Below are 10,814 nucleotides of genomic sequence, written 5' to 3'. Positions count from 1 at the left end.
ACTCTTGGGCTCAAGTGATCCTCCTGCCTCATCCTCCTGAGTAGCTGGGACTATAGGTATGAGCCACCATGCCCAGCCCACCAAGAACTCTTGGATACATGAAGACAATATCTTTCTTTTTCTTTCCTTCCATCCTTCTGTCTTTCTTTTTGAAATCTTTTTGCTTGGTTGGTTGGTTTTTATGGATTAAGAAGTTTTTAAGGCTGGGCGCGGTAGGTGACTCATGCCTGTAATCCTAGCACTTTGGGTGGCTGAGGCGGGAGGATAGCTCAAGGTCAGGAGTTTGAGACCTGCGTGAGCAAGAGTGAGACCCCACCTTTACTAAAAATAGAAAGAAATTAACCGGACAACTAAAAATATGTAGAAAAAATTAGCTGGGCATGGTGGCACATGCTTGTAGTCCCAGCTACTCTGGAGGCTGAGGCAGTAGGATCGCTTAAGCCCAGGAGTTTGAGGTTGCTGTGAGCTAGGCTGACACCACGGCACTCTAGCCTGGGCAACAGAGCGAGAATCTATCTCCAAAAAAAAAAAACATTAAAAAAAAAAAAGTTTTTAAATTGCCCCAATATCTAGAAGGCTCTGACTGGGAGAGGTGCTGACTGGAGAATATCTAGAGTACAATAGATAAAAAAGCAATGGTTTCCCAGGCCTCCATCAGAAAACAAGTCCTTTCTAGCAGTGGCTCTGGACCACTGTTTTAAAGAGTCTAATTAGTTTGGTTCGCTGACCTTGATTGCTACCTTTAAAGGAGGATTGAAAGCCTGCTGGGTCTCCTAAACTTGCCAAGCCCTGCTGCATGGGTCTAGTCAGCAATCTTGTTGTCTGACCACACTGCTTAGCTAACCCCATTTATGTCACACCCTACTGCCTGTGTCTTCTTTTGAAAGGCCAGTCTAAGAACTAGCTGCTTACACAAATGGGAAGACATTAAGGATTCTTGGTGGAGTAAACATTCAGGAGATAAAGAATGGGATGATGGGGTGGATTTGGAAATGGCAAATGTAGAGATATAGAATTTTGGCTAGAGAGTGGAGGTAGAATAAGAAAGGTTAAACTTGATATCCTTCATTCTTTCTACAAAGTAGGATACAAATCCTTTTCAAAGAGGGAATGTGAATTGTACAGTATGTGAATTATAGCTCAACAAAGCTGTTTTTAAAAAGCAGTGAATATAAGAGATGAAATAGAATTAAAAAAATATTGAGTTTAAAAGCCACATTCATACTAGCATTACAGTTCCTAGTTATGGATCTCATTAATGATGTTTCTATAGAGTGATTGCAGTGGTCTATATGTTCCTCTCTTCCTTTCTCATTGAAATATTAGATTGTTCCAAAGATTTCCACAGAACCTGTTCAACTTTCTAGCAGTCATTCCAGGGAAGAAAAAAATGGAGCATAACCGTGTTTACTAATCAACAAATGCAAACATGATAAATATGCTAAATATTCTAGTGTACAAATATTTATACAGTATATGTTAGACTGTACATAACAGACTAAGCAACCAATATGAAATAATAAAGACATAATTCCAGGTGCAGTGTTTTGGGTCTATAATCTCAGCTAGGCAGGAGGCTGAGGTGGGAGGATCCCTTGAGCCCAGGACAGGAGTTTGAGCCCAGCCTGGGCAACATAGTGAGACCTCATCTCTAAACAAAAATAAAAATAGAAGGTAAAAAATAAAAATAAAGGCGTATGATTATATCATGCAACAAAGATATTTCCAGAATAGTTCGGCAGCAAAGTATAGGCTTTCCCCTGATGGGCACATACTGGCTATGGAGGTACCAAATGTTTTGTTCTCACCAGACAACATACAGGAAAGCAGGAAGGGTGGGTAATAAAAAAGGCATTCTCCTCACTTGCTACTTTTTTTTTATCAGGGAGGAAAATCTTTCTAGGAATCTACCAAGCAAACTTCTTATTATATCTCAGTAGTAGCCAGAAGTGAGCCACATTGCAAGCCCCTAGTTTCAAGGGAGGCTGGAGAAATGAATAACTGGCTTGTTTAGCTTTCGAAAAAGAAATGCAGGAAAGAAGGTGCTGGAAATGGCTACCAAACTGTCTGCTACATTCTTTACTGGGAAAAAGGATAATAAAACGAAATATTTGCTTGAGGAACCTCAGATAGGAACAGATATAATTTAAATTCAGGTGAAGCTTAAAAACCCAGGACTAAGATTTGAGATGTGAACATCAAACTTGAATAGCAAACAAAACTTCAAAAGCCAAAACATGAGCATAGTTATGAAAATAAGTCTGATTAAGATAGCTTTGTGTTTTGAATTCCATTGAGTTTGGGAGGACTGCAGATTTCTTGTAGCAGTGGCTAACTCTTCTGGAATTCTCTCAGATGCCTAGGGGGCCAAGAGCCAGGGTGTTTGCATCTCAAACAAGTTAGCTGGTGTTTCTATCAGCCACTCCTAATAATGATATTTATGTTTCTTTTTATCTTACTTTTGGATTGGGTCAAATATAGCATCTCTAAACTTCTCAAAGAGATTTTAAGTCAAGACCTTCATATTATATCTTATGTTATTAGAGGATGAAGCCAGGTACTAACATTGGAAGAGTATAATCTAATTCTCACACCTTGGATCCTTGCAAAAGTCAAAGAATTTAGGAAAACAAACAACTGTTTTTCATTCAGACTGTGACCAAATCATATGTTTTGAAGGTGTATTCCTGATTAGTAATTTGAAAACTCAAACAATGTTTTCTGTACGTATTTTATTATTCAAAATGAGAAAAGAAACCACAATGATTTGTTTTTCAACTTTACTAATAAATGGAGATATTGTTCACATATTCTGACTTTTTAACAACTTTCACTACATTGACTGTTGGATTTTTTTCTTTTTTCCATTTTTTTAAGCAATAGCATTTCACTCTGTCATCCAGGCTGGAGTGCAATGGCATGATCATAGCTCACTGCAGCCTTGAACTCCTGGACTCAAGTGATCCTCCTGCCTCAGCCTCCTGAGTAGGTGGGACTACAGACATGTGTCATCATGCCCTGCTAATTTAATTTTTTGGTAGAGAGGAGGTCTCACTTTGTTGCCCAGGCTGGTCTTCAACTCCTGGGCTCAAGGGATCTTCCTGCCTCAGCCTCCCAAAATGCTAGTGTGATCCACTGCAGCCAGCTGGATTTTTATTTTTAAAAAAGGAAATATAGAACTGATTTAAAAGAGCACCATATTCACTATTATAAGAATCTGCAGTATAAAAAAATGAGTTATTTAGACACATTCAAATTTTAGGCTCCAATTTCTGTGTTCTTTCTACTTTATCATGGCTGATTCCCCCAAAAGATAAGTAGGAAAACTCACTGCCAAATGCTACTTATATTGAGAATACTCTTGGCCAGGCACAGTGGCTCATGCCTGTAATCCTAGCAATCTGGGAGGCCAAGGAGGGAGGATTGCTTGAGGTCAGGAGTTCGAGACCAGCCTGAGCAAAAGTGAGACCCCGTCTCTACTAAAAAAAAAAAAAATTAGCTGGGCAACTAAACATAGAAACAAAAAATTAGCCAGGCATGGTGGTGAGTGCCTGTAGCCTCAGCTGTTTGGGGGGACTAAGGCAGGAGGATGGCTTGAGCCCAGGAGTTTGAGGTTGTGAGCTAGGCTGACACCACAGCACTCTACCCGGAGACTCTGTCTCAAAAAAAAAAAAAAAAAAGACCCTTTGTGAGGTGTGGTGGGCTCATCATGCCTGTAATTGTAGCACTTTAGGAGGTGGAGGCAGAAAGATTGCTTGAGGCCAGGAATTTGAGGCTATAGTGAGCTATGATCACGCCACTGTACTCCAGCCTAGGTGACAGAGCAAGACCCTGTCTTGGGGGTGGGGGGGAAACTTTCTAAATATTGTACACAAAGGACATTAAAGGAGAAAGTAGGTTTACAGTTGAGAGTCTGTGGGAGACCCACTCAGAATGCCAGAGCTGGTATGAAGATTATTTTAAGCTGAAGACATTTGTGATTTAACAGATACAGAAAGAAACCTCCTTGAAACTTCCTTTACTGAAAGCAGGAGCTTTTGGGACATGTGGCTTCTGTAAATCCCCTCTTAGCAGTGGCTTTTACCCAAAAAGGAGGCCAAGAGTAAACCTACCATAAATTTTCTCTCTGGGGAGTTTTATGTCCTAAGGAGAGGGAATAACCACGTAGCAGAATAGACAAACATTATCACAAACTTTTAATCTGGCCTTTGTTTTCTTAAAACTTTCTAAGTATCTTTCCTAAGGAAACCTTTGTTCTGCCTCGGAAGCCTTTTCTCCTCCCTCCCTCTCCCTTACTAAGCTAGGTATAGAAGTCTCTAACTTTTTTTTTTCTTTTTTCTCCATGTTCCCCCATTCACGATACAGACCAGGCACAGGGCCTGGGCTGGGGTGTACGTGGGGTAGCTTTACTCTGCCTCCTCTTTCTATACAGGCAGTGTAAGAACACAGCCTGTGGTAAGCACTGGGAGGCCAGAAGTCTCTAACTTTAACCAGTTAATGAGCTAGCTATTTCTTTTCTTAGCTCTTTTATTATGCATATGAAAACCTTTTTTTTTCTTCCTCTTAATCTTTTGTCAGTTTAATTGAAAGTCCCCCATTGCTGTACCAAAGAGGGTGGAGGAAAAGATTTTTTCCTTTCCAAGTCTGTCAGTTTTCACAAGTGGTGAGTGCTTTTGGCATTTTTGGTGGAACAGTTCTTCATTGTGTGGGACTGTCCCATAATTTCAGGACATTAAGTGTCCCTGTCCGCTGCCCGTAGTGCACACAGATTCCATGACCCTGCTAACCCCTATCGTACAATGTGTCAACGAAAAATACCCCACACATATCCTAAATAGGATTGCCAGATAAACTACAGGAAACCCAGTTAAATTTGAATTTCAGATTATTTGAGGGTAATTTTTGTGTAAGCCTATTCCAAATATTACATGAGACATATTTCCACTAAAATATTATTTGTTTTTTGTCTGAAATTCAGATTTAACTAGGGCTCCTGTATTTTTAAAATAGACTTTATTTTTTAGATCAGTTTTAGGTATACTGGAGAATCGAGAGGAAAGTACAGAGATTTCCCGTATATCTCTTTTTCCCACACAGGCATGGCCTCTACCATTAACAGTGCCCCCAGCCAGTGGGGTACATTTGTTACAACTGTTGCTCCAAATTTGATACATCATTATCACCTGAAGATCATAGTTTACATTAGGGTTCACTGTTAGTGTTATACATTCCATGAGTTTGGAAAAATATATAATGATATGTATCTACCACTATAGTATCGTACAGAGTAGTTTCACTGCACTAAAAATCCACTTTGTTCCAGCTTCCTGTATTTTTATAGGCCAAATCTGGCAACCCTAACCCCAAGGCTTCCTACAGTGGTACCAGCCCTCATGAGAACTGCCTCTCAGAAAGAGCCTTGCCAACTTGCTGAACATTCTAGAGTTCAAAATATGGCAATCATTCATTTGTTCGGCAAATATTGATTTGCAACATTGTATTTTTAAAATCTTTTATTTATTATTTTTATTTTTTAGAGACAGGTCTACTCTGTCATCCAGGCTGGAGTGCAATGGCACGATCATAGCTCACTATGGCCTCAAATTCTTGGGCTCAAGGGATCCTCCTGCCTCAGCCTCCCAAGTAGCTAGGACTACAGACTCACACCACCATGCCTGGCTAATGGTTGCCCAGGCTGGGATTTGCAACATTTTAAAGTGTTTCCTAGGTATCTTATGCTTTACTAGATGTTATAAAACACAAAAATAAATAAGACAATCCCTGATCTCCAGGGACTGTAAAATGCTGGCTCCCCCAAATCACCTAAGCAGCCTGTTGATAAGACAAAGGTGTTTATTGTGTACTGACGTAAGAACACTATCTCAGTAGTCTTAACAGTGTCTAAGAGAGGGAAGGTTAAAGTTGGGATATTTATTGAGTTTTTTTATTTTCTACGGCAGCAAAGACACCAGTGTTTACTGAGATTTTAAGGTTTTATTTAGGGCAGATCTTTTCCAGTGTGGGGAGTGTTAATTAGGATTGGATATATATCATTATATGGATTAAATGGATGTTATAGGTTAGAACTGGTAGACACAGCAAGGTGGGGATTTTGTGGTGAGACTATAAGCAGCTCCATGAACAAATGTCAAGGACCCGCAGTATGTTTTTTATAATCCTCTCCCTTAACCAACTGTTGGACCTTTTGAGTTGTTTCCCAGAAATGATGGATTTTCTGCAAGACAAGCAGATTCTGAAGGCCCCAGGGCAGATTTCCTGAAGCCAGGACTCCCTATCCCCCTCAACCTGCCCCAAGACGTGGCCCCTCTTTAAAAAGCTCATCATCTCCATTAGTCAAGACAGATTTGAGGCAGCTTCTCTTGTTCTCTTTAACAAGATGTCTGATGTATTAAATATTTTTTTCGTCTTTGGCAATCCTCAGTATCTCAATAATTGAATCTTTGTGCAACAAGAAACTGAACCTAGACTGGAACCCCCTTGAGGTTTTGACAATAAGACTTGGGATATAAATTTTTGTTTGATTACTTCTATTAAAGAATTGATGATTCTCCCAGGAAATTCCATTGTCTGACATTTTAGATCAAGACTTTAGCTGGGCCCAGTGCTGTGCACCTATAGTTCCAGCTACTCAGAGGCTGAGACAGAAGGCTTGCTTGAGCCCATGAGTTAGGGTCCAACCTGGGTAACATAGCGAGACTCTCTTTCTTAAAAAAAATAGAGTTTATATTTGTTTGCCTTTTTCAGGGAAAATCAACAATATTCCTGGACAATTATGCCCAGAATTTTACTGAAGCATACTCCTATTTTTTACAAGTCCTCAACTAAGACCTCAAAGAATGTAAATTTCTAGGTGATTCTACCTGTATTCAAAACGTAAGCCAGGGTGTGTGCCTGTAGTCCCAGCTTGAGCCCAGGAGTTCAAGACTAGCTCGAGTAACATAGTGAGATCCCTTTCTCTAAAAAAACAAAAACAGCCCAGGCAAGGTGGCTCATGCCTGTAATCCTAGCACTCCAGAGGCCGAGGTGGGAGGATCGCTTGAGCTCAGGAGTTTGAGACCAGCCTAAGCAAGAGTGAAACCCCATCTCTACTAAAAATAAAAAAAATTATTTGGGTGTGAGCGCCTATAGTCCCAGCTGCTTGGGAGACTGAGGCAGGAGGATCACTTGAACCCAGGAGTTTGAAGTTGCAGTGAGCTACAATAATGCCATTGCATTCTAGCCCGGACAACAGAGCGAGACTGTCTACAAAACAAAAACAAAACCCAAAATGGAGATGACCTTTTGTTGTATTCTAATGATAAGGTAAATCCTAAAACTAATTTCATCTCTCTACTTACTGTTTTAAATCAGAAAGGCCATAATGTTTCCAAAGATAAGTTATAATTTGATCAAAGTTCATTAGCTAGACATGATTTATCCCGCCTTAGTCACTTTGGTTGCTATAACAAAATATCATAAAGTAGATAGCTAATATACCACAAAAATGTACTTCTCATAGTTCTAGAGCTGGAAAGTCCAAGCTTAAGGCAGATTTGGTGTCTGGTGAGGGCCCTCATTCCGATTCATAGATGATGCATTCTCCATGTGTCCTTACGTGGTGGAAGGAGCAAGGGGTCTCTCTTGAGTCTGTTTTATAAAGGCAGTAATCCCATTCATGAGGGCTCCGCCCTCATGACCTAATCACCTCGAAGGCTCCACTCTCTAACACCATCACCTTGTGGCTTAGGATTTCAACATAGGATTTGTTTGTGGGGACACAAACATTCAGACTATAGTGTATCCCAAGGAGATATTATAAATCCTTCTGACAGACTATTTAGGCTGTCCAAAACTTTGCTAAGCCTGTAACTGAGACACAATTAAGAGTACTCCTCGGTCGCACTGGCTTTTTCAGGTAATGGGTTCCGAAATAATGTGTTTGAACAATGTGTAGGAACCAAGGGAAAGCTTCCCATCTGACCTCAAAATGTTCACTGAAAATAAACTTAAAATAAGCAGATTAATAGGAGAAAAAGGCATATAAAATTTATTAATATGAATATGGATATGGGAGCATACATGAAAGGATGAGACTAAAAGAGGAGCCAGATGGTTGAGGCTTATATAATACTCTTTTCATAGGGAAGAGATGTATGGGGCCAGACATTTTGTAAATTATTCTCTTTGGAAGCTGCTTGGGACAAGTTATGGGAAGGTGAAAGGCAGAACTACATAGACACAAAGGTGGTCTCATTATGCAAATAAAGTCCCCCAGGTAATCTCTGGGAGCTGCCCTCAAAAGAATAGATGAAGAGTCTGTCTGGGTACGATGACTCCCAGTCTCTTCTCTTCTCCAGATGGTTAATCATTCCAGGTTATTTGATGAAATTCCTGAGGGAGGGAGTCTTAAGACAATAGCATTTCTTTTGGAAAGTAGTTTTCTCAGTCAGATAAGGAGATTCCAGAGGAGAGACTTTCTTGGTGCTTTGGGAAAAACGGTCAGAGAGACAAAGAGGTGGGGGAAGGTCAAAGAGAGATCTTGAGGCTGCTTTTTTAGTTTAGCATGTCAAAGCCCCATACTTTGAACTCCAAAAAGTGTCTTCTCAAAGCAGCTACATGACTTAACCAAGACTGTGGTAACAAACCTCTTCTTTGGGAACCTAAACATGGATAGACCTTCATGAGTTAAAAATGAGTCCTTCAGCAGTCTCTTGCTCTGGTTTGTCTAACAATGGTCACAGCAGCTAAACAAGTAGAGACTTCCACAACTTGTATCTGATGATCCTTCATGCTGGACAATCTTTGGTTCTCACTGAATATATACCACATTTCTTAGTAAATAAGCTTACCACTTATGAAATCCTATTGTCTTCTCTGTTACATATTTCTAATCATTGCTATAATACTTTAAATCCTACTATTTTCCTTCCATTACCTGAAGAGGAAACTCATGACTATGTAACATATGTTTATGAAATACCTTTGCCCCAGATAGATTTATTAGAAATCCTTTTAGCAAATCCAGACTTAACATTTTTTGTTGATGGGTCATACTTTAAAACAGAAAAATATCGGGTAGAATACACTGTTAAAAACCCCCTGAAAAACAAACAAAAAAACCTCACTTCACCCTTTGAATATAACCCTTTGCCAGAGAAAAAATTTGCCCAAATCAGCAGACCTTACTGTTTTCACTAGAGCTAGATTAGATTAGAGTTAGCTACATTAGAGTGTTAACATTTACAGAGAAAGTAGATATGTTTTGGGGGTAGTTCCTGAAGTTAAAGTGCTCTGGAGACAAAGAAGGTTCTTGACCTTAGGAGGAGCCCAATTAAGGATGGTCAGTTAATTAAAGAATTTTGAGTATTCTAGTATTTTCTAAGGAGACAGCCATTATAAAAGTAGGAGTGTATACACAAATGCTCTGGCACTCAACTAAGATCCTAGCCCTCAGGATACCTCAAAAAACTACATATTTGGAGAGGTTCAAAGAGTCTATAGAATGCCAGCATTCAACAGAGGTCATGTAGGGGCCAAGGGAAAACCTCCCTTTCACTCTCTGAAGGTTCACTGAAAAATCAACTCACAAAAGGCATTTTAGTCGGAAAAAAGGCATGCAAAATTTATTAACATGTACACTTGGAGACCCACAGAGTGATTACTGACCCCCAGTAGAGTTTAAAAGCTTAAATACCATCTTGAGGTTACAGAAAGAATGGGGGCTTGGGTCCTGGCAAAACAGGTTATAGTGGCAAAACAGGTTAGGGGAGGGGGAGGAAGAGGAATTCTGTTGAGGGACAGTAAAGGATTACCAGAAAGAATGAATGGATCTGGGAATAGAGATTAATTTGTAAATTGTTCTCTTTGGAATTTGAATAAGCCTAAGAGACAGACATTATTTTGTGAAAAGGTCTGTTCAGACTTGGTTATATTCTTGGTCTTCTTTTCTAAACAGGAAAGGAGAAGAAAAAATTGTTCTCCTTGGTGGATCTGGATCTTAGGCAGGTAAAGGAATTTCAAGTTCATCCTGTGCTTTGGACAGGGGAGGTGTCAGAAAGCCCCTGAGGCTTCTTGAGTTCAGCATGTCAAAGCATCATATTTTTGGGGTATCAGTTTCTGAGTGCCAACAATCACAATCCAGCTAAGTAGGAGAAGCATGTAAGCAAGTAAATGCAATAAAACATAAGTACTCCACACCATATGGTGGAAATGGTCAGTTCTTAAGAGAAAGGGAGTAGTAATGAATCTGGAAGTTTCTTCTGAACTCTTCTGGAAAGGGAGGACTTTCCAGGTCAAGCAGTCAGCATAAGCAGCTCAAGCAAATGTTATGAAGTAGCTTGGCCAGTACAGGGGCCTGAAAACATTTTGTGTGGCTGAAGCAGTTGGGTGACAAATAAAAGGTAAAACATTTAATGTAGAACCTTGATCCCTGCCTCGAATAAAGAAATTTGGAGGAAAGGAAAGGATTTGGCAAAAGCATAATTCTTTATTAGTACATAGAATGTTTTACCTGAAAAGCTTTTGATTTTACTATTACTGTCTTGATCCTGATAGTCTTTTAACTGCCCTAAAACTTAGCTTTAAGAATAGAATTATGCCATGTATATCAATTCTATTTATATACTTTCTCCCACCGTAATCGCTGCAAATTTTTAAACCCTCAGCTTGGATAAGCATAAATTCATGCAAACATGTTTGCTTTTAACTGGTATTATTCAATTAGAAAGTAATCATGTTCTGATATTCAGAACATTTACAGACATGACCTGTATCCTCATACCTGACTAACAAATATGCATTTGTATGTGTCTGTG

At 39.6% G+C, this 10,814-nt stretch overlaps 1 non-coding gene across 1 annotated transcript; it reads right to left on the bottom strand.

The window, feature by feature from the left end:
• Positions 1 to 4,340: 4,340 nt before the first annotated feature.
• LOC123648741 lies at positions 4,341 to 4,472 on the bottom strand. The gene has a single exon (XR_006738757.1). It is a non-coding gene; the product is annotated as a small nucleolar RNA SNORA51 (small nucleolar RNA).
• Positions 4,473 to 10,814: the final 6,342 nt, after the last annotated feature.

Source organism: Lemur catta, chromosome 12 (genome assembly GCF_020740605.2).
Source record: "Lemur catta isolate mLemCat1 chromosome 12, mLemCat1.pri, whole genome shotgun sequence".
Classification (NCBI taxonomy): Eukaryota; Metazoa; Chordata; class Mammalia; order Primates; family Lemuridae; genus Lemur; species Lemur catta.
This window is presented reverse-complemented; position numbering and strand designations above follow the sequence as displayed.